At 41.2% G+C, this 24,734-nt stretch overlaps 1 protein-coding gene and 1 pseudogene across 2 annotated transcripts in view; both read right to left on the bottom strand.

Annotated features, from left to right (window-relative positions):
• LOC119598581 overlaps nucleotides 1-24,734 on the bottom strand; it is a 77,352-nt gene that overhangs the window by 42,882 nt on the left and 9,736 nt on the right. The gene's annotated exons all lie outside the window — the stretch shown is intronic.
• On the bottom strand, nucleotides 21,599-23,521 carry LOC119598582 (annotated as a pseudogene).

Here is a 24,734-nt window from a genome sequence, read left to right on the forward strand (position 1 = left end):
GAAGTAAAAGGAAGAAAGGAAATAATAATAATACAAACTGAAACGTAAAAAAGAAACACATATATGTATATATATATATATATATATTAATATATATATATATATATATATATATAATATATATATATTTATATATATATATATATATATATATATATATATATATATATATATATATTTATTTATGTACAAATAATGAAAAATATTAGTATCGACATAATGGATAAAGAGAGACATTGCTGCAAATAAATCTTTTTAACAAATGCCTTTCAACGTAAAACGTCAAAAAGATTTTGATGAAAGAGTATACAAAGAATTTAAAGAATTACCGACCTATAAGCCTCCTATCAACTGCCTACAAACTGTTCACAGATGTCATCGCAACTTGCATCTCCGACACTCCAGATTCTAACCAGCCTAGAGAACAGGCAGGCTTCCACGGTGGATTCTGAATAACAGACTGCATCCACACACTATCCCAATCAATAGAGAAAATATATGAATACAGGAAACACTTGTGTATGACATTCGCCGATTACGAAAAGGCATTTACAAGTAACAGCAGCATCAGAAGCTATTCGATAACAAGGAGAGGAGGAAATTTGTGCAAGATAAGTATGCAGATGGGACAACAACCATTAAGCATTATACAGAAATAAATGAAATGCCGATTAAGATTTGAGAAAGAAAACGGTATTTACCTCTTACCTTTTCTGGCCTTCCAAAGCTATGGAAAACTTTTATGGCATTTTTCGGTAACATGACAATGTAGTAGATGAAAATTCATCTACTACATGGATTGGTCTATATCTCTTTACTTGAGAGACTGAGTGAGTGTGAGTAGCCACAGGTATGGTTGGGTGCTGGAGATGAAGTGAAGATCAACGGGGGAGTCGGGAGGCTAAAGACTGGGCAGTCCTTCTGTTACTGATGCTGTAGTCGTGTTCGGGGAATGATGATCTCAATTCCGGATTCTGCGGCTAAAGTACACTAGTGCTATGTAAGCGCGCGGGAGCGAGGGGAGCCCACTGTCCAATGAGCGAGGACATGGCTATGCACCTGGTGTGACCCAACCTGGAAAGTATACTCAACTTCAGGTTTGCGGGGTCGTGCTGCTACAGCATAACCTAAAATAAGGCAAAATGTTAGTGCTGAGTGCCTCCTCCAGCTGCATTTTCTGCGTCGCCCGAAATGGCCAAAGAGCTTTTGGAAGCTGAAAGGATGAACCTAAAATTCGGAAGGGTTTCGAAGACCGAGAAGAAAGAAGGAAAATACCTCAATTGTCCTGTTTCCTCCAGCGTTTTTTCTTAGTCTCCAAGAAGCTGCGTAATACCTGTAAAAGCACAGGGTAGGACTAAAGCTTTGTGGATTTAAGTAGAATATACAATAAAAAATAAAACCCTGAAAAAAAACAGAACACTTGGCTAAGTGTGATTCTGCAAAACACAGTCCGTATATAGTAATACAGAATACGACTCAAAAAAAAAAATAAAATAAAATAAAAGCTACTATGTTGCCAGACAGAGGAAAACAAAATATGTAATGACTGATGGGAAAAACTGTTAATTGTACTATGTACTGGGAGTAATCTGACTCCTTCCCCTCTGTTAAACTTTGTGGGATGGTGGTTGGAGGTGTAGGGGAAGACATGTCTGTAGAAGGGCTAGATCCCAGAGCAATGTGCAGTGTGTCTTCAAGAGGCAGCCAAAGGTAGCTCTCTATGAATAAGTGGGAAGATGCCCACTGACCTGCCTTTCGAACATGTAAATGAGCGAAAGATCGGAGGAATGCAAGGGTGGACTTGATAGGCCCGGGGAGATGGATCTCGATCACCACAGCAAAAAAAAAAAAAAAAAAAAAAAAGAGTAAGGCCACCTCCAGAAGCGATTTCTGTGTATGCACAGAGTGCGCCTGCAGGATAGACACACCATGCCAGCACCGCCACAGGTCCCAAACGATGTTCCTCAAGCTCGTTCTTCGCAAGAAAACAGGGATGAGGTGACATAAACATGCAGAAGTTGTCGTCTCCCAAATGCAGAAGCAGCATATCTCTAGACAGTGTCACAAGCTGTGACAGTCTGACACCAGCAGGACTGTCACATCTTTCAGAAATGACAAACTTTACTAACGAATAGTCGATGCTGCATGTCCGGCGAGGATGTCGTCGACTGGGGAGTCAGGAAAGAGGCGCTGTATCATTGGAGAAAGAAATTCCATGAGTGAAGACTCAATGATCTCACGAACTCCGAGCCCGGATCTGTAATCAGAGCATGATCTCCCCAGGAGAAGGGGACTGGGGCACCAACGGAGAAGTATTCAGACCCAAGGCTGGGCTTCCCATTTTTGGGTAATATGGAGAACTTGGCCTTACTAACTCTCTAGTTGCTGCACTAACTTCAGCATAAAGGTTGTGCAGAGGCTCCAGTTCTCTGGAAATCAGTCGGGAACTCCCGCCCATGTCTGAACGAAGTGCGAGAGGTAAATGGGGACCTGAGCTTTCTTTCTCGCTGCGAAAAGGTCGATTAAGGGTAGTCCGAAGCAGTGTAAGGTGAGCAAAGAGGGATAGCTTGAGAGACCCTCAACCAGTAAGAATGTTTGGTGAGACAAGGCGTCCACCCAGTCGTTTAAGGTGCCTGCAGGGTCTTCTGCTGTTAGGTAAATGAAGTGTCAGTGGAAAAGGATAAGATCCTTTGATACTTTAAAGAGAGCAAAAGCAGAGAAATGGGAAGAATCCTGACGGTTTATGTAGTGCTGCCCGACGGTATTCAAACTGGAATGAAAGGGTGTCTTTTGACAAAGGGCAATGAAGACTGCTCATAACTCCTTTACACTGATATATCAATGACATGCCATCGGGCTCCATTGACGGTAACCTTGATGGCCTAAGGAGAATTGGTAATGGCAACCGTCTGAAACGTCCATGGTAAGGGAATGAGCAGAAGAAATCCATGGTGAGGAGGAACTTGGATGTAGCCACCAAATAGCATAAGATAGCAAGTGAAGTCGAAGAGGGAACTGTTTGCGACCCTCCAATAAAAGGCATCAAAGGTGGAGGCAAAGATAGTATACGAAAGATAGGTAAGACCATATGAAATTAATAGAAATCGGTGTTCGCACTTTGTTGCCAGATGTCACCAGAATAACGCCATCTATTGGCGTAGTCCAATAGTACATGTGACGTCGTTAGAGTAGCCATGACGTCATGAGTTCTTCTGTCAGACCTATATCCGTAATCAAATGATTCATGAGACGTCATTATAGCAGCAATGATGTTACGTGTTCGATTTTGATTTATGTATTTTTCACAAGCTTCATGGATAAAACTATGTTTATGATGTTTTTTTTCCTCAATAATTGTGAACTTTATTATTTTTATTAGTAATATTATTAGTAATATTTATTAGTAATATTAGTTTTGATAATATTCCCAAACCATGGTATCAACATTCTTAGTGTATTAATAACTCAGTGAATGGAGAGAGAGAGAGAGAGAGAGAGAGAGAGAGAGAGAGAGAGAGAGAGAGAGGACAGAGGGAGAGAGGGAGGCAGGGAGGGGAGAGAGAGAGAGAGAGAGAGAGAGAGAGAGAGAGAGAGAGAGAGAGAGAGAGAGAGAGAGAGAGAGAGAGAGAGAGAGAGAGAGAGAGAGAGAGAGAAACCTGGCTACAAAAAATATCATTTTATATATTACCAGTGTAATACCTTATTTAATGAGAATATAAATATCCTAAAACAGTATTGTAAAAAAATACCTGTGCATCAGTTTGGATAGTAAAAATCAATGGTATGGATTGTTTTTATTATAATAAAAATACTGTACCTATGATTGACATATAAACGTGACATGCATATGCCATAAAAACACATGCAAAATCAGTAACAAATATATTGTTACGCTGGCCGCCTCGTCTCTCTGCCACCAACACAAGGCAGGCTAGGCAGACGGCGTGCTATCCACAGGGTCGTGAACACTGAACAGCTCCAAGAGGCACCGAGCACCACAGCGTCCCAGAACACCATGAGAGGAAACGCCAAGTGGCGAGGCAGGGCACGAAATAAACACAAAATGACAGTTTTTCCTTTATTTACACAAGTTACTTACCAGTACACTTTTCTATAGGCACAATACAGGGGGAAACCAGCATGTCACAGCTTATAACAGGCAACACCAAGTTTATCAGGTCACAAGGGCACACACGAGGTCTTCACAGGAGCAGCACCCAACCGCGTCTCTCTTGGCTTGTTCCTCCGCTCCTCCGCTCACAGCCAGCTGCGTCATGTTTGCCCAGGTCCCTTCATGTTAACACATGCCCAGGTCATCCTTTTCATGTTAACACATGTTTCGCACAGAGACAAAGACCCACTGGCGTAGCAATATATAAACAAAAATAATTTAGAATCATGCAAGGACAAGACAAAAAACAATGAGAAAACAACAAATAATGAAGAGGAGCATGCAGTCCAATAATGCACATTAGAAAAAAAGGGTCAGAAAATAAAACAATAATGCAGAAACAGTTAAGCAAGGTATATACATAAAAACGAGCAAAAGACATTATGTTATATTTCATGTAAACATGAACAGAAATTACAAAAAAAAAAAAAACATGCTATTTTTGTTAGAAGTAAGACAAAACCAAATAAAAATGTTAAAAAACAAAGCAAACAAAACCCAAACTCAGACAAAAACAGAAACTCAAAAGTAACAAATAAAAAACAATAAAGACAAACACAAAAGGAAACAGAAAGAAACAAAAAACATAAAAACATGCTAGTGATGAATTGCCTTTTGAAGTTTTCTGTTTTTCTTTGCGTGTAGATGACTGCTGTCTATGCTCTCTTTTTCGTAAGTTTCTGTTAAATATTTTAATGTGATGGTGAATTCTCATGGTGAGGAAAATATTTATGAATTTGTCTTGTACTCCACTACAAAGATTAAAACCAAATTGAATTTTGTTTAATTCTATTACTAAATTATATTTTAATTTATCTTTATACATATAATCATTAATTTTTGACATAAATGTTTTTTCGAAATCTGTTACTGTATCAATAATTTCAAGTTTAGGAAAAGTTAAATATTTATATTCATCAAGAGCTTTGGCATTGAAAAATATATCAGTGTTATCTGAATTATCTTTAGGAGATTGAATTATCTGCTGTCTGCAATTGTCACACTTATGGCTTTTTATTACTTTATGGCATATGTAACCAGCAATATATGCAGCAGCATATCCAGTTAAATCGGGATACGGCATGGGTGACATTTCAAATGTGGAAGTAGTTGCGGCATCATTATAAGGATCAAATGAAGAAAAATATGTGGCTATATTAGTAGAATGTGATAGTAAATGAAGGGTTTGCAAATGTTCTAGGCTACTTGAGATACTTGCCTCTACCTCTGCAGAATCTCTGTCAATGATATAATCAAGAGAATTACTTGAAATACCGACTTCTTTTATGAATGCCTTCTTCAAATGGAAAGATTAATATGTGATAACATTGGTGTTGTATCTTCTACACAATTTCATAATTATTCCAATAATTAAGTAAATTACCTGTCTTTGTCCTTTGGAAATCTATGAAAATGATGGAAAGGATGTGAATCTTTCCGCCTTTTACAGATAACACATGGATGGGATTTTCCGACCATCATGAAATGCGCGCTCTAAAATTCGTCTGCTGCTGTCACTTTTTTCATGTAAACACATGACGTCATTGACGAGCGATTGTAACGCCATCTTCTAATCGGACTATGCTATGACGTCATGGACTACTTTAAGGTCCCAGTTAGTATTATTTCACCCTTTTCGTAGACTTACTTTCCCGTCTTATTAATAGTCTTTGGGTGGAGGGCCCTAAATATCCGTGTGGACCCCGGGGTAGAATAGGTCCAACGTACCTCTGCGTGTCGTAAGAGGCGACTAAAAGAGGTTGGCGGCAGGAAGGGCATCCGGCCGTAAAACCCCTGCCAAGCCAATACATGATGCGGAGAATCAGGAATGCAGACAGGCCGCTGCAGAGCCTGACCCTCCTAAGGTCGACATCCCACCGCATGTTCGCGAGATCGTTCTTGACCCCTGTGAGAGAAATTTCTTGAAACTCTCCATTCAAGAGCATACGGAGACTGTGAACTACAATTTCTCAGCTAAACTCTTTTTTTGCCAAATGGAACTGAGATCAATAGTAACTCAACAGTTGTCGGGTAGTTCACAATGTTCCTTTTGATCACCTCTCAGAAAGAATTAACTGACTTCAACGACTTGGTGGCCATGATGCGATCCTAGTTCCCCAAGGTACATTCCGAAATGTTTTCCAAACATGAAGCTCTCAGCCGATTACAATCGATGGGCGGCCGGTGAACGGAACGGCCCATGCTCCCTGGACCTTCAGCAAGGAGGACATGGAGACGGCGGGAGTGACGGAGGGGGAGGCCCTGGATAGGGCAGAGTGGAGGAGGAAGATCCGCACCGGCGACCCCAGTTGAACTGGGACAAAGGCCTGTAGAAGAAGAAGAGGAGGAGGGTGGAGGGCCCTAAAGGAAGAACTTCCGTTGCATGTTCAAGTGAGCCCATGAGACTCGCCCATTCTCATGCCCTGAAGTCCTTCCTCCAGCATCGACGATTCATGTTAATGGATAATAATGCACAGCCCTTTGACAAGGAATTTGAAGGCCTGAATACGTCTCTTGAGGTGGCTGAGATCCAACACCAAGCGCCAGGCAAATAATTCAGGTATACCTTGTCCTGTGCCTGCTCTATGACATTCTGATATAGTAGTTCTTGTACTTGAACTGTCAGGGATTGAGAGGTATGCCCACGTTGCTGACCATTCTAACAGTCAAACGGGAACGAGATAGTAATTTTCTGAGATCACTCAGCCATGGTTAGGGCGTTGGCGGACATGTAGGGTGAGAATGGTAAAAGGAATTTTGCATCTGAGGCCCCTTGGCTGGTCTCTCTGGCATGACCAGGATTGAGATTGAATGTCACGTAAAAGTTTGGGTGTAGAAAGACCTGCAAAGGGCGTGGTACTCTGTCTGTAACTGCACCAACTGAAGTATCAGAGCCACAGGATGAGGGTGGAAGGATCTACTGCGCAAAGGAGCAAAAGGCAGCTAAACTTTGTAAGCTTTTTTCCGTAGAATAATGAGTATGATACCTCTTCCATCAATGAGCCACTAATGGAGTGCCAGAGCTGCTATACCGTGTAAGGCATCCACTGCTAGGAAGTTCAAGAAGTGTCGATGTGGAATCAGCTGATGACTTCCTACAATGCAGATAAATAAACGCGTTAAAAGCTAAGAAGAAGCACTAAGCTGTAGGGCCACACCTGTGCTTTTGAGTCACCAATGGAAGGCTGTGAACGAGGGGGGAGGGGTGAAGTCTTCCTTGTTGAGCACACGGTGCTGACTACTTATGATCCAAGAGCTTAAGATCCAAGATAGTGCCCACAAGAAAGAAAAAGCATCATTACTGATGGTCGGATTCGTGAGGTGGAGGATGATCAGCTGAGGTGGGCTGCATGCTAACATCAGAAGAAATGTGCTGCCTCGCCCAACTCAAGTCAGGAAGCCTCCCAGTGAGAAACGTCTTGAGGTCGAAGTTAGTGTAAATGCCCCACCACGTGCAGGAATGGGATCATCCCGCGGATGTAACCAACAGACAAAAACCGTGATAATTGGTCCGATGGAGGTGCGGGGGGAAGGCCCGCCATAGGCCCCACTTGTGTCAGTGAGGAGGTCGGCACTCCCTACACGGACTAGATGAGCATTGCGGCGAACCCACTTTAATACGAAAAATTCTGAGGGACTGGTGACGAAGATCCGCTGACTAAAGTGAAGGAGTCGGGGCACGGCCAGGGTTCAAAATAGGGCCACCAGTCCTGCACTTTCAGGGAAACGGGGTCGTCTGTGACGCTCAGAAAACTCGAAGCTCGGCGAAACGAGATCGTAGAATGCCCACTCTAGGGCCTCAGCGGGGCCCAGCAGAACGGACAGCCGTTGGCCAACTAAGCTGTAGAGCAAGAATCCAGGAAAGGAGCCTCTGCAGACAAGGGGCAGGGCGCAGCACGTTGGTGCTGACGAGGTAGCCAGGTCCTGCATCGAAGTGGACACGCCGATCTAGGTGATAAGACACATCTGGAATGAAAATGAGCTTCATCAAACGTCACGTCCAATCAGAGAAGGTCCCGAGACTTCGCTGCTGAAAAGTTCGAACCCTGGTGCTGTACCAGAGGTGCGGCGCAGGAGAGGCCATGGGAAGACACGAAGGGGGCCCCGTACCAGTGTTCTTCGTCGGGCGATCATACGCCCCCTAACTGGCACGGGGAAAGGGAAGGAGTGAAAATAGCGGGGAAGAGGGAGGAGAGATGGAATGCCCTTCCTCAAACGCACGAGGCGGTAGAGGAGGAAGAATTGAAGTAAAACTCGTCTCCGTGCCAACTGAAAAAAGGCAAACAATAAGGGAAAAAAAACAACAACTGGAAGAGATCAGGGAAGAAAAAGTCAAGGCATCCTGTTTAGAAGATAGAAAAGGAAGACACAATTCACTCTTTATGTGAAACAAAATTGTCTGGCCTCTACGGGCGATGCGAAAATGAGGGGATATGATCTTGGATGAAATATTTAAGAGCTAGAATGGAGGAAAGCTAACGAAAGGGGGTGAATATCTAAACAATTTAAGAATACAGACGTTTGTTTCTTCACGAGTCAGCAAATTATTGCACATTAAGTACGTCGATAGAGAAGTCTGATGAAAGTCTAAGATAAACAGAAAAAAAATTAGGTCATGTTCACAGTAGAGTTAAATCGAACAGATCATGAACAAATGAACTTAGAAATAGTAGATGAGTATATATATATATATATTTATATATATATATATATAGTATATTATATATTATATATATATATATATAGATATATATATATAATGTATATTTGGTACTCATAAATAACACATCTAGTGAGAACGACAAATTGGCTGGGCTGAGCGCCATCGGTAAGACAGTAGCATATTACGAGGTTCCCTGCCATATTTAGAAGAAAGTCTACCAATACGTCCTCCAGTCGTGCATAGTCAGAACACGGACTCGACCAGATACTGGTCATAAGTCCAAGAAAGGAAGGTAATTGATTTAGCCTGAAGATAAATAAGGACAACATGGATAGAGACGACCAAGTGGAAGATAACTTTGGAGCACTGAGAAGAAATGGCAACTGTTCAGAGCTTGTTGGAAAAATTCGACAAGACTATAGCTCACGCAGAGGCCAAAGGAACAATGAAAATCGATGCAAAAAAAAACAAAATCGCGGGGAGGGACATAACAGAAAACGACCAATGTCTGAGTATATTTTGAAGATGAAATAATGCAATGCGCATGATGTCGAAAATAACAACCCCCCTGCCAGGACTCGTATTTAGGTCCCCTTGGGTAAAACCGAAGCCAGTGCTAAACCGCCATGCCACACGACCACAAAAGGAGTGTGGACTAATCTCATAGCTCCATAGCTTTACCTCTCTACTCATACTGAGTAATGTGCGAATTTTACACGCACTCCTCGTGGGCCCGGGAAATTGATTAGCATTCAAATCCAAGTCAGATACATTATCAGTAGTAGGTAATGCTAGGCTAGTGAGATATAAATATACCTCAGTACATCTGACTTGATTGAATTGCTAACCAATTTCACCGAGTCCCACGGGAATGCTGTAAACTCGCTATCATTATCAGTATGGTAGAGAGGTAAGGCTATGGAGCTAGGGATCCTAGTCCCACATTCCTTTTAGTGGTCCGTGTGGCATGGCTGGTTTAGCATGCCTCCGTTTTCATCCAGAGTATCTAGGTTCGAGTCTGTCAGGGAGGGTGTTATTTATCGACATCAATATATATAATATATAATATAATATTATTATTATATAATATATAATATATATTATATATATATATATGCACACACACAACACACACACCACACACACACACCCACACACATATTATATATATATATATATATATATATATATTATATATATATATATATATATAATGACACACACCAACCACAACACACACACACATGTGTGGTGTGTGTGTGTGTGTGTGTGTGTGTGTTGTGTGTGATGTGTGTGTGTGTGTGTATGTATGTATGTGGTGGTGGTGTGTGTGTGTGTGTGTGTGTGTGTGTGGTGTGTGTATGTATGTATTTATGATGATGTATGTTTATTATATGTGTGTGTGGTGTGGTGTGCGTGAGCGCGCGCTGCGAAAAAATACTCTGGCTCACAGAACCCTTAAAACATAATATGACTAGCTACTTATATCATACTTATATATGTATATATATATATATATAATATTATATATATATATATATATGTATATATAATAATGTATTATGATATATATATATATATATCTATATTAATATTAAACACAACAAATATAGTTTGATTATAATATACATATAAACTACATAATATATTCTTACATATACGTGTGTGTCCTAGATATAATTATTATATATCTTTCTATATTAATATATATATTATGATTAGATAGTATATATACTAACTATATATCTAATGGACACACCAGATAATGTAAGTATATATGTATTATGTATGTATATGTATTATATACATTCAAATATAATGGTGTGTGTGTTTATATATATATATTATATATATATATATATATATAATATACATATATATATATATATTATATACATATATATATATATATATATATATATAATATATGTATATATATATTGTATTATATATATATATATATATATATATATATTGAATTATATATATATACTATATATATTTGTATAAAGTAGCTAGATCAATAATATGTTTAGGTTCTGTAGCAGAGTATTTTTTTCACGCAGCGCGCGCTCACGCACACACACACAACCACAATACATACATACATACACATACATACATACATACAACAACATAAACACACCACACACCACACACACCAAACACACCACCCACACATACTCTACACACACCACACCACATACAACACACACACACACACATACACACACACACACACACAACATGGTGTGTGTGTGTGTGTGTGTGTGTGTGTGTGCATATATATATTTTTTATATAATATATAATATTATAATATTATTATATATAATATTGTGTGTGTGTGTGTGTGTGTGTGTGGTGTGTGTGGTGTGATATATTATATCGTATATTATATTATATATATATATATATATATATATATATTATATATATATATATATATATATATTGATGTCGATAATAAAAACCTCCCTGACCAGGACTCGAACCTAGATCACTCTGGGTATGAAAACGGAGGCCAGTGCTAAACCAGCCATGCCACACGGACCACTAAAAGGAATGTGGAACTAGGATCTCACTAGCTCCATAGCCTTTACCTCTCTACTCATACTTGAGTAATGATAGCGAAGTTTTACACGCATTCCCCGTGGGAACTCGGTGGAAATTGGTTTAGCAATTCAAATCCTAAGTCAGATGTACTGAGGTATATTTATATATCTCACTAGCTCCATAGACATTACCTATCTACTTGAGTAATGATATATCTGACTTAGGATTTGAATTGCTAATCCAATTTCCACCGAGTGCCCACGAGGAGTGCGTGTAAAACTTCGCTATCATTACTCAAGTATGAGTAGAGAGGTAAAGGCTATGGAGCTAGTGAGATCCTAGTTCCACACTCCTTTTAGTGGGTCGTGTGGCATGGCTGGTTTAGCACTGGCTTTCGGTTTCATACCCAGAGGGGACCTTAAACAGTCCGCTGGTAGGAGGGTGTTATTTATCGACTCAATGCGCTTGCATATTTCATCTTCATAAATATCCCTCAGTACATCTGGTCGTTTTCTTGTTATTGTCCCTCCCCCGCGATTTTTGTTTTTTTTTGTCATGCGATTTTTTCATTTGTCTTCCCTTTGGCCTCTGCGTGTTAGCTTATGAGTCATTCTGTCGAATTGTTTCCAACATAGCTGACTGAACAGTTGCCATTTCTTCTCAGTGCTCCAAAGTATATCTTCCACTTTGGTCTGTTCTCTTATCCATGTTGTCCTTATCTTATCTCTCAGGCTAAATCAATCTATCCATTCCTTTCTTGGTACTTATTGTACCAGTATCTTGGTCGTAGTCCGTGTTTCTGACCTATGTCACGACTGGGAGGACGTATTGGTTGAAGACTTTTCTTCTTAAATATAGTGGCAGGGAACCTCGTAATATGCTACTGTCTCTACCGATGGCGCTCTAGCCCAGCCTAATTTGTCGCTTCTTCACTAGATGTGTTTATTTGTATGAGTTACCCTAAATATACATATATATATATATATATATATATATATATATATATATATATATATATATATATATATATATATATATATATATATATATATACTCATCTACTATTTCTAATGTTTCATTTTGTTCATGTATCTGTTCGATTTGAACTCTACTGTTGAACATGACCTTAATTTTTTTTCTAGTTTATCTTTAGACTTTCATCAGACTTTCTCTATTCAGACCGTACATTAATTGTTGCAATTAATTTGCTGACTCGCTGAAGAAAACAAAAACGTCTGTAATTCTTAAATTGTTTAGATATTCACCCCCTTTTCGTTAGCCTTTTCACTCCATTCTAGCTTCTTAAATATTTCATCCAAGATCATATCCCCCTGCATTTTCTGCATCGCCCGGAGAGGCCAGACAATTTTTGTTTCACAATAAAAGAGTGAAATTTGTGTCTTCCTTTTCTATTCCTTTCCTTAAACATGGTATGCCATTGACTTTTTCTTCCCTGTATACTCTTCCACGGTTGTTGTTTTTTTCTCCTTTATTGTTTTGCCTTTTTTTCAGTTGGGCACGGGAGACGAGTGTTTTACTTGCAATTTCTTCCTCCTCTACCCGCCTCTGCTGCTGGTTTGAGGAAGGGCATTCCATCTCTCCTCCCTCTTCCCCAGCCTATTTTCCACTCCCTTCCATTCTCCCCGTGCTCAGTTAGGGGGCGTATGATTCGCCAGGAGCGAAGAACACTGGTACGGTGAGCCGTCGCTTCGTGATCTTACCCATCGGCCTCCTCCCTGCGCCGTCGACCCTCTCGTGTACAGCACCACGGGTTCCGAACTTTTCAGCAGCGAAGTCGTCGGCGACCCTTTCTTCTGATTGGACGTGACGTTTGATGAAGCTCATCTTTCATTCCAGATGTCGTCTTTATCACCTAGATCGGCGTGTTCCACTTCCGGATGCAGGACCTGGCTACCCTCGTCAGCACCCAACCGTTGTCTGCGCCCTGCCCCTTGTCTGGCAGAGGTCTCCTTTCCCTGGATTCTTGCTCTACATGCTTAGTCTGGCCAACGGCTGTCCGTTCTGCTGTGGCCCCGCATGAGGCCCTAGAGTGGGCACTTCTACGATCTCAGTTTCGCCGAGCTTCCGAGTTTTCTGAGCGTCACAGACGACCCCGTTTCCGCTGAGAAGTGCAGGACTTGGTGGCCCTATTCTTGAACCCCTTGGCCGTGCCCCCGACTCCTTCACTTTAGTCAGCGGATCTTTCGTCACCAGTTCTCCTTCAGACATTCTTTTCGTATTAAAGTGGGAGATTCAGCCAGCAATGGCCTCTCTTCGTAGTCCTCGTGTAGGGGAGGTGCCAGACGCTCCTCACCTGACACAAGTGGCGCCTATGGCAGGACCTTCCACCACCAGCACCTTCCATCGGTTCACACCAATTATCACGGATTCTTTGTCTGTTGGTCTACATCCTGCGGGATGGTATCCCATTCCTGCCACGTGGTGGAGCATTTACACTAACTTTCGACCTCAAGTGACGTTTCTCACTGGGAGCGCTTCCTGACTTTGAGTCTGGGCGAGGCAGCACATTTCCTTTCTGATGCTTAGCATGCATGGCCCACACTCAGCTGATCATCCTCCACCTCACGCTAAATCCCGACCTCACTCATGTAATGACTGCTTTATCTTTTCTTGTGGGCACTATTCTTGGATCTTTAAGCTCTTGGATCACTAAGTGAGTCAGCACCGTGTGCTCCAACAAGGAAGACTTTTCACCCCCTCCCCCCTTCGTTCACAGTCCTCTTCCATTGGGTTGACTCAATAGCACAGGTGTGGGCCCTACAGGCTCTTGAGATAGCTTCTCTCTTAGCTTATTTGAACGCGTTTATATTATCTGCATTGTTAAGGAAGTCATCAGCTGATTCCACCATCGACATCTTCTTGACACTTCACTTAGCAGTGGATGCCTTACACGGTATAGCAGCTCTGGCATCTCCATTAGTGGCTTCATTGATGGAAGAGGCTATCATACATCAATTATTCTACGGAAAAAAGCTTACAATAAGTTTATGCTGCCTTTTGCTTCCTTTTTGCTGCAGTAGATCCTTTCCACCCTCTATCCTGTGGCTCTGATACTTCAGTTGGTGCAGTTACAGACAGAGTACCACGCCCTTTGCAGGTCTTTCTACACCCAAACTTTTACGTGACATTCAATCTCAATCCTGGTCATGCCAGAGAGACCAGCCAAGGGGCCTCAGATGCAAAATTCCTTTTACCATTCTCACCCTACATGTCCGCCAACGCCCTAACCATGGCTGAGTGATCTCAGAAAATTACTATCTCGTTCCCGTTTGACTGTTAGAATGGTCAGCAACGTGGGCATACCTCTCAATCCCTGACAGTTCAAGTACAAGAACTACTATATCAGAATGTCATAGAGCAGGCACAGGACAAGGTATACCTGAATTATTTGCCTGGCGCTTGGTGTTGGATCTCAGCCACCTCAAGAGACGTATTCAGGCCTTCAAATTCCTTGTCAAAGGGCTGTGCATTATTATCCATTAACATGAATCGTCGATGCTGGAGGAAGGACTTCAGGGCATGAGAATGGGCGAGTCTCATGGGCTCACTTGAACATGCAACGGAAGTTCTTCCTTTAGGGCCCTCCACCCTCCTCCTCTTCTTCTTCTACAGGCCTTTGTCCCAGTTCAACTGGGGTCGCCGGTGCGGATCTTCCTCCTCCACTCTGCCCTATCCAGGGCCTCCCCCTCCGTCACTCCCGCCGTCTCCATGTCCTCCTTGCTGAAAGGGCCAGGGAGCATGGCCGTTCCGTTCACCGGCCGCCCATCGATTGTAATCGGCTGAGAGCTTCATGTTTGGAAAACATTTTTGGAATGTACCTTGGGGGAAATAGATCGCATCATGGCCACCAAGTCGTTGAAGTCAGTTAATTCTTTCTGAGAGGTGATCAAAAGGAACATTGTGAACTACCCGACAACTGTTGAGTTACTATTGATCTCAGTTCCATTTGGCAAAAAAAGAGTTTAGCTGAGAAATTGTAGTTCACAGTCTCCGTAATGCTCTTGAATGAGAGTTTCAAGAAATTTCTCTCACAGGGGTCAAGAACGATCTCGCGAACATGCGGTGGGATGTCGACCTTAGGAGGGTCAGGCTCTGCAGCGGCCTGTCTGCATTCCTGATTCTCCGCATCATGTATTGGCTTGGCAGGGGTTTTTACGGCCGGATGCCCTTCCTGCCGCCAACCTCTTTTAGTCGCCTCTTACGACACGCAGAGGGTACGTTGGGCCTATTCTACCCCGGGGTCCACACGGATATTTAGGGCCCTCCACCAAAGACTATTAATAAGACGGGGAAAATAAGTCTACGAAAAGGGTGAAATAATACTAACTGGGACCTTAAAGTAGTCCATGACGTCATAGCATAGTCCGATTAGAAGATGGCGTTACAATCGCTCGTCAATGACGTCATGTGTTTACATGAAAAAAAGTGACAGCAGCAGACGAATTTTAGAGCGCGCATTTCATGATGGTCGGAAAATCCCATCCATGTGTTATCTGTAAAAGGCGGAAAGATTCACATCCTTTCCATCATTTTCATAGATTTCCAAAGGACAAAGACAGGTAATTTACTTAATTATTGGAATAATTATGAAATTGTGTAGAAGATACAACACCAATGTTATCACATATTAATCTTTCCAATTTGAAGAAGGCATTCATAAAAGAAGTCGGTATTTCAAGTAATTCTCTTGATTATATCATTGACAGAGATTCTGCAGAGGTAGAGGCAAGTATCTCAGTAGCCTAGAACATTTGCAAACCCTTCATTTACTATCACATTCTACTAATATAGCCACATATTTTTCTTCATTTGATCCTTATAATGATGCCGCAACTACTTCCACATTTGAAATGTCACCCATGCCGTATCCCGATTTAACTGGATATGCTGCTGCATATATTGCTGGTTACATATGCCATAAAGTAATAAAAAGCCATAAGTGTGACAATTGCAGACAGCAGATAATTCAATCTCCTAAAGATAATTCAGATAACACTGATATATTTTTCAATGCCAAAGCTCTTGATGAATATAAATATTTAACTTTTCCTAAACTTGAAATTATTGATACAGTAACAGATTTCGAAAAAACATTTATGTCAAAAATTAATGATTATATGTATAAAGATAAATTAAAATATAATTTAGTAATAGAATTAAACAAAATTCAATTTGGTTTTAATCTTTGTAGTGGAGTACAAGACAAATTCATAAATATTTTCCTCACCATGAGAATTCACCATCACATTAAAATATTTAACAGAAACTTACGAAAAAGAGAGCATAGACAGCAGTCATCTACACGCAAAGAAAAACAGAAAACTTCAAAAGGCAATTCATCACTAGCATGTTTTTATGTTTTTTGTTTCTTTCTGTTTCCTTTTGTGTTTGTCTTTATTGTTTTTTATTTGTTACTTTTGAGTTTCTGTTTTTGTCTGAGTTTGGGTTTTGTTTGCTTTGTTTTTTAACATTTTTATTTGGTTTTGTCTTTACTTCTAACAAAAATAGCATGTTTTTTTTTTTTTTTGTAATTTCTGTTTCATGTTTACATGAAATATAACATAATGTCTTTGTGCTCGTTTTTATGTATATACCTTGCTTAACTGTTTCTGCATTATTGTTTTATTTTCTGACCCTTTTTTTCTAATGTGCATTATTGGACTGCATGCTCCTCTTCATTATTTGTTGTTTTCTCATTGTTTTTTGTCTTGTCCTTGCATGATTCTAAATTATTTTTGTTTATATATTGCTACGCCAGTGGGTCTTTGTCTCTGTGCGAAACATGTGTTAACATGAAAAGGATGACCTGGGCATGTGTTAACATGAAGGGACCTGGGCAAACATGACGCAGCTGGCTGTGAGCGGAGGAGCGGGGGAACAAGCCAAGAGAGACGCGGTTGGGTGCTGCTCCTGTGAAGACCTCGTGTGTGCCCTTGTGACCTGATAAACTTGGTGTTGCCCTGTTATAAGCTGTGACATGCTGGTTTCCCCCTGTATTGTGCCTATAGAAAAGTGTACTGGTAAGTAACTTGTGTAAATAAAGGAAAGACTGTCATTTTGTGTTTATTTCGTGCCCTGCCTCGCCACTTGGCGTTTCCTCTCATGGTGTTCTGGGACGCTGTGGTGCTCGGGGGCCTCTTGGAGCTGTTCAGTGTTCACGACCCTGTGGATAGCACGCCGTCTGCCTAGCCTGCCTTGTGTTGGTGGCAGAGAGACGAGGCGGCCAGCGTAACAATATATTTGTTACTGATTTTGCATGTGTTTTTATGGCATATGCATGTCACGTTTATATGTCAATCATAGGTACAGTATTTTTATTATAATAAAAACAATCCATACCATTGATTTTTACTATCCAAACTGATGCACAGGTATTTTTTTACAATACTGTTTTAGGATATTTATATTCTCATTAAATAAGGTATTACACTGGTAATATATAAAATGATATTTTTTGTAGCCAGGTTTCTCTCTCTCTCTCTCTCTCTCTCTCTCTCTCTCTCTCTCTCTCTCTCTCTCTCTCTCTCTCTCTCTCTCTCTCTCTCTCTCTCTCTCTCTCTCTCTCCCCTCCCTGCCTCCCTCTCTCCCTCTGTCCTCTCTCTCTCTCTCTCTCTCTCTCTCTCTCTCTCTCTCTCTCTTTTCTCTCTCTCTCTCCATTCACTGAGTTATTAATACACTAAGAATGTTGATACCATGGTTTGGGAATATTATCAAAACTAATATTACTAATAAATATTACTAATAATATTACTAATAAAAATAATAAAGTTCACAATTATTGAGGAAAAAAAACATCATAAACATAGTTTTATCCATGAAGCTTGTGAAAAATACATAAATCAAAATCGAACACGTAACATCATTGCTGCTATAATGACGTCTCATGTATCATTTGATTACGGATATAGGTCTGGCAGAAGAACTCATGACGTCATGGCTACTCTAACGACGTCACATGTACTATTGGACTACGCCAATAGATGGCGTTATTCTGGTGACATCTGGCAACAAAGTGCGAACACCGATTTCTATTAATTTCATATGGTCTTACCTATCTTTCGTATACTATCTTTGCCTCCACCTTTGATGCCTTTTATTGGAGGGTCGCAAACAGTTCCCTCTTCGACTTCACTTGCTATCTTATGCTATTTGGTGGCTACATCCAAGTTCCTCCTCACCATGGATTTCTTCTGCTCATTCCCTTACCATGGACGTTTCAGACGGTTGCCATTACCAATTCTCCTTAGGCCATCAAGGTTACCGTCAATGGAGCCCGATGGCATGTCATTGATATATCAGTGTAAAGGAGTTATGAGCAGTCTTCATTGCCCTTTGTCAAAAGACACCCTTTCATTCCAGTTTGAATACCGTCGGGCAGCACTACATAAACCGTCAGGATTCTTCCCATTTCTCTGCTTTGCTCTCTTTAAAGTATCAAGGATCTTATCCTTTTCCACTGACACTTCATTTACCTAACAGCAGAAGACCCTGCAGGCACCTTAAACGACTGGGTGGACGCCTTGTCTCACCAAACATTCTTACTGGTTGAGGGTCTCTCAAGCTATCCCTCTTTGCTCACCTTACACTGCTTCGGACTACCCTTAATCGACCTTTTCGCAGCGAGAAAGAAAGCTCAGGTCCCCATTTACCTCTCGCACTTCGTTCAGACATGGGCGGGAGTTCCCGACTGATTTCCAGAGAACTGGAGCCTCTGCACAACCTTTATGCTGAAGTTAGTGCAGCAACTAGAGAGTTAGTAAGGCCAAGTTCTCCATATTACCCAAAAATGGGAAGCCCAGCCTTGGGTCTGAATACTTCTCCGTTGGTGCCCAGTCCCTTCTCCTGGGGAGATCATGCTCTGATTACAGATCCGGGCTCGGAGTTCGTGAGATCATTGAGTCTTCACTCATGGAATTTCTTTCTCCAATGATACAGCGCCTCTTTCCTGACTCCCCAGTCGACGACATCCTCGCCGGACATGCAGCATCGACTATTCGTTAGTAAAGTTTGTCATTTCTGAAAGATGTGACAGTCCCTGCTGGTGTCAGACTGTCACAGCTTGTGACACTGTCTAGAGATATGCTGCTTCTGCATTTGGGAGACGACAACTTCTGCATGTTTATGTCACCTCATCCCTGTTTTCTTGCGAAGAACGAGCTTGAGGAACATCGTTTGGGACCTGTGGCGGTGCTGGCATGGTGTGTCTATCCTGCAGGCGCACTCTGTGCATACACAGAAATCGCTTCTGGAGGTGGCCTTACTCTTTTTTTTTTTTTTTTTTTTTTTTGCTGTGGTGATCGAGATCCATCTCCCCGGGCCTATCAAGTCCACCCTTGCATTCCTCCGATCTTTCGCTCATTTACATGTTCGAAAGGCAGGTCAGTGGGCATCTTCCCACTTATTCATAGAGAGCTACCTTTGGCTGCCTCTTGAAGACACACTGCACATTGCTCTGGGATCTAGCCCTTCTACAGACATGTCTTCCCCTACACCTCCAACCACCATCCCACAAAGTTTAACAGAGGGGAAGGAGTCAGATTACTCCCAGTACATAGTACAATTAAAAGTTTTTTCCCATCAGTCATTACATATTTTGTTTTCCTCTGTCTGGCAACATAGTAGCTTTTATTTTATTTTATTTTTTTTTTTGAGTCGTATTCTGTATTACTATATACGGACTGTGTTTTGCAGAATCACACTTAGCCAAGTGTTCTGTTTTTTTTCAGGGTTTTATTTTTTATTGTATATTCTACTTAAATCCACAAAGCTTTAGTCCTACCCTGTGCTTTTACAGGTATTACGCAGCTTCTTGGAGACTAAGAAAAAACGCTGGAGGAAACAGGACAATTGAGGTATTTTCCTTCTTTCTTCTCGGTCTTCGAAACCCTTCCGAATTTTAGGTTCATCCTTTCAGCTTCCAAAAGCTCTTTGGCCATTTCGGGCGACGCAGAAAATGCAGCTGGAGGAGGCACTCAGCACTAACATTTTGCCTTATTTTAGGTTATGCTGTAGCAGCACGACCCCGCAAACCTGAAGTTGAGTATACTTTCCAGGTTGGGTCACACCAGGTGCATAGCCATGTCCTCGCTCATTGGACAGTGGGCTCCCCTCGCTCCCGCGCGCTTACATAGCACTAGTGTACTTTAGCCGCAGAATCCGGGAAATTTAGTCATCATTCCCCGAACACGACTACAGCATCAGTAACAGAAGGACTGCCCAGTCTTTAGCCTCCCGACTCCCCCGTTGATCTTCACTTCATCTCCAGCACCCAACCATACCTGTGGCTACTCACACTCACACAGTCACTCAATAAAGAGATATAGACCAATCCATGTAGTAGATGAAATATCATCTACTACATTGTCATGTTACCGAAAAATGCCATAAAAGTTTTCCATAGCTTTGGAAGGCCAGAAAAGGTAAGAGGTAAATACCGTTTTCTTTCTCAAATCTTAATCGGCATTCATTTATTTCTGTATAATGCTTAATGGTTGTTGTCCATCTGCATACTTATCTTGCACAATTTCCTCCTCTCCTTGTTTTTCGAATAGCTTCTGATGCTGCTGTTACTTGTAAATGCCTTTTCGTAATCGGCGAATGTCATACACAAGTGTTTCCTGTATTCATATATTTTCTCTATTGATTGGGATAGTGTGTGGATGCAGTCTGTTATTCAGAATCCACCGTGGAAGCCTGCCTGTTCTCTAGGCTGGTTAGAATCTGGAGTGTCGGAGATGCAAGTTGCGATGACATCTGTGAACAGTTTGTAGGCAGTTGATAGGAGGCTTATAGGTCGGTAATTCTTTAAATTCTTTGTATACTCTTTCATCAAAATCTTTTTGACGTTTTACGTTGAAAGGCATTTGTTAAAAAGATTTATTTGCAGCAATGTCTCTCTTTATCCATTATGTCGATACTAATATTTTTCATTATTTGTACATAAATAAATATAATATATATATATATATATATATATATATATATATATATATATATATATATATATATATATATATACATAAATATATACATATATATATATATATATATATATATATATATATATATATATATATATACATATATGTGTTTCTTTTTTACGTTTCAGTTTGTATTATTATTATTTCCTTTTCTTCCTTTTTACTTCACACTAGCAGCTGTTTAGGTTTACATATAATTCAAAGGCAACTGAGCATAATAAAGACCTTTACTTCAACAGCAGAAAGAATACAACCATAATTAGTACCTTGGCTTGCATGTGGTCATTGGCTCGATAACTTCAATTACTGTCCGAGAACTAATCACATAAAATGGACAGAGAAGAGCAAAAGCATTATCTTAATTACATACAAACGTGTAACAAAAGACCAAAGGGAAAACTGAAACGGCCGGCAACTACAAATGTCAGCGCATGAACAACCAGCAAATTGGTGGCAGTAACTGAGCGGATTTTTAATTATTTTTACATATGAACATATGTAAAAATAATTTAAAATCTCAGATCCAGTACTAAGTGACTATTTCGCACTTTACTTCCCCATCCTGAGTTTTTTAATTTCTCTCTCATAGGCTTTAAGCGTGCCATCATCTTGTTTCTTCTGCTTGTTTATTGACTCTAGTTCCGCCTTGTATGATGCAATCTTCGCCTCGAGATCAGATTTTTTCCCCATGATTTCTTCATACTTCAATTTCTTGAGCAGATTCACTTTCTGATCCCAAGTAGCATCTTTGGCCATGACCTTGTCTCTAACTTCATGATCTAATAGTAAATGGTCGCATTTTGTGCACTTATTTCTGCCCTCACTGGCGTGCAAGCCCTCCGTTTTTTCTTTTGACTTCTTGGTCTGAATAAGAAACATGATTGTCCTCCCAATCTCGGCGCATATTGAAACTGCAGCAGAGGCCAACCTCACCGGCACACTAAGAAAGCCAAGTGCCGACCCAAGGGCACCAACTTTTTCAACAACTCCCAGTATCGTCTCACCTACACTTTCCCCTTCCTTTACTGGAGCAACTGCAGCCTTGTGGAAAACTCCACAAGCTGGAATACAAGTCTTATCACACTTTTTGCAGTAGTGGCAGTGGCGTCCGTCATCAAGGACTATGATTTCCCTGCTTGTGTCCAAATCCTCAATCTTGTCCCAGTCGACCCTTGTTGCTTCCTCTCGAGGTCACACATTTCCCCTTCGTGCTTTTGGACTAGACGAGATGTTTGCTTTGCGCTGCCTTTGCATTTGCTGTTGCGCTGCAAGTCTTCGAGTCTCATTGAGTGAGGTTTAATCGGCAGTAATTTGAGGTTGACGCCCTCCCTCCTTTTGAGCTCTTCTAGAAATGGGCCCATGACTCTCTTCCTTTAAAGAGCCATCACAGCCTGTGCATCTGATTTTCCCCTTGTCTCATAGCAGGGCATTCAAAAAAGGGGTTTTGGGTTATCAAAGTTGAACACTTGGTTGTATCCTACCCCTGATGCCTTAAAACCCTTTAACAGATCCTGCTCTATCGTTGTAAATGTAAGCAATATATCGGGGAAAGGCTTGATGTCGAAGCCTAAGAGCTGCTTGATTCGATTGAGTATTTCTCTCTTCCTCTCGCATATCTGTTTTCACTTCCCTTCCAGCCCAAATCCGACATGTTGATGTGACTAACCCACTTTTCATCAGTCAAGAAAACCTCAGACATGTCATTGATTGTCTTTCTCCATGCCTTCCGTGTCGCCCAGGCCGGGGGTGTCAATGATCATGTAGTTAAAAGGGCCTGACATGCCTTCTTGGTGGTAGATAATGTAGGCCGTGGTGTAGTCCGTCTGACTCTGCGTGGTCTTCTATCCTTCTGCCATCTGGTCTTTCAGCTGGAGCCGAGTCTTGTCCCCCGCAGTGACGCCAAACACCCTGTTGAGGAAGGCGTGGGGAAGAGGGTCTTCCCTGCGCCCGTCTCACCCAGCAGCAGCACGGACTTCACCTCCAGCTGTTTCTCTGGACGATGGCAAGCACGCGCACCTTGTTCTCCTTGTCTTCGTGCTTCGTCCTCGTTTTGAGCTGCCGGATGCTGAAGCGATCTTCTCCTTTATGAGGATGCTGTTCCTCTGGACCCACTGCCCCAGTTCAGGGTTCATCGCCACTGCGGGATCTGCTAAAGGGTGGAAAAGGGACATTAATACGGGGAAGATACATGCAACTTTGGTACATTTCTCTTTGTACATGGGACCCTCGTTGTGCCAGATCTGCCACAGAACCTGCGTTTACTGTCTCTTCTCTTACCTACATTGCGAATTTTATGTAAGTATATATACATACATATACATACATAAATACATTGCTTTACCTGTTATCGTCTCTCGTGCCACACTGACATTCCAAGCTGTATTGTCTTTTCCTTCCACAAGAGATATGCATTGTTATAATACTACCTTTCATCCCCAAATTTTTGTCATATGTTAAGCACGTGATCTATGCCCATTTTTAGACCACTGTAGGGATTGATGATTGATTATTAAAACACTGCCGCGTCAATAGCTAAGGTCATTAGCGGCAAATACCTTTTAAAACCCAGAAATATTAAAATTTTTAAAATTTTAAAAAATCTATCAATAGATATCTTAAAATAACAAAAACAAATAAAAATCAAAGCATAAATATTATACTCTAAGGGTATAAATTTTTGCATAAACTTTAGCAAAATTTAAATTTTTTTAAAAAAATATTAGTCTCCCTAAGGAAACTAATAAGACCCTCTATGTCACAATCCTCCCCAATACTTTCTTCAGTGTATATGGGGGAGACAAGTACATACGTTTGGGTCTGAGAATGTTGCACATCTTTCCACTACATGTGCGATTTTTAAGGGCTCTTGGCATCCTCACAAAAGTGCCTGATTTTAGCCATCATGGGCCCCATGAGTCAGTTTTTGTGCCCGATCTTAGCCTTGTTAATGCAACTTCCACTTTTCGGTTGGGATGGATGTGGGCACCCAATGCCAAGGTCATCTCTAATCTCTCGCAGTTTATTTCTGGAGATATCCCTCATTTTTCCCTTTCCTTTTATCGCGAAGACAACTCCTGATGCGGGGTTTCAGGTCGGTGTGTGGGAGAGGAAACGAGCATCACAAGCTGAGCGGCAGTGCCTTAGCCTTCTGATCAACCGTCATTCCCACTGACCCCCAACATGCGCGGGCACCCAACACAGAGTTATCTTTTTACGTTTTGGACATCGGGTGCAACCCAATCTTGAACCTCCCTCACTACTGGATGTGATGATTTTAAGCTCTTGTTTGCTTGAAGGCACTACGAGAGTCACAATATATCACAATAGAATGGTTATAAGATCTCT

Source organism: Penaeus monodon, chromosome 41, assembly GCF_015228065.2.
Source record: "Penaeus monodon isolate SGIC_2016 chromosome 41, NSTDA_Pmon_1, whole genome shotgun sequence".
NCBI classification, from domain to species: domain Eukaryota; kingdom Metazoa; phylum Arthropoda; class Malacostraca; order Decapoda; family Penaeidae; genus Penaeus; species Penaeus monodon.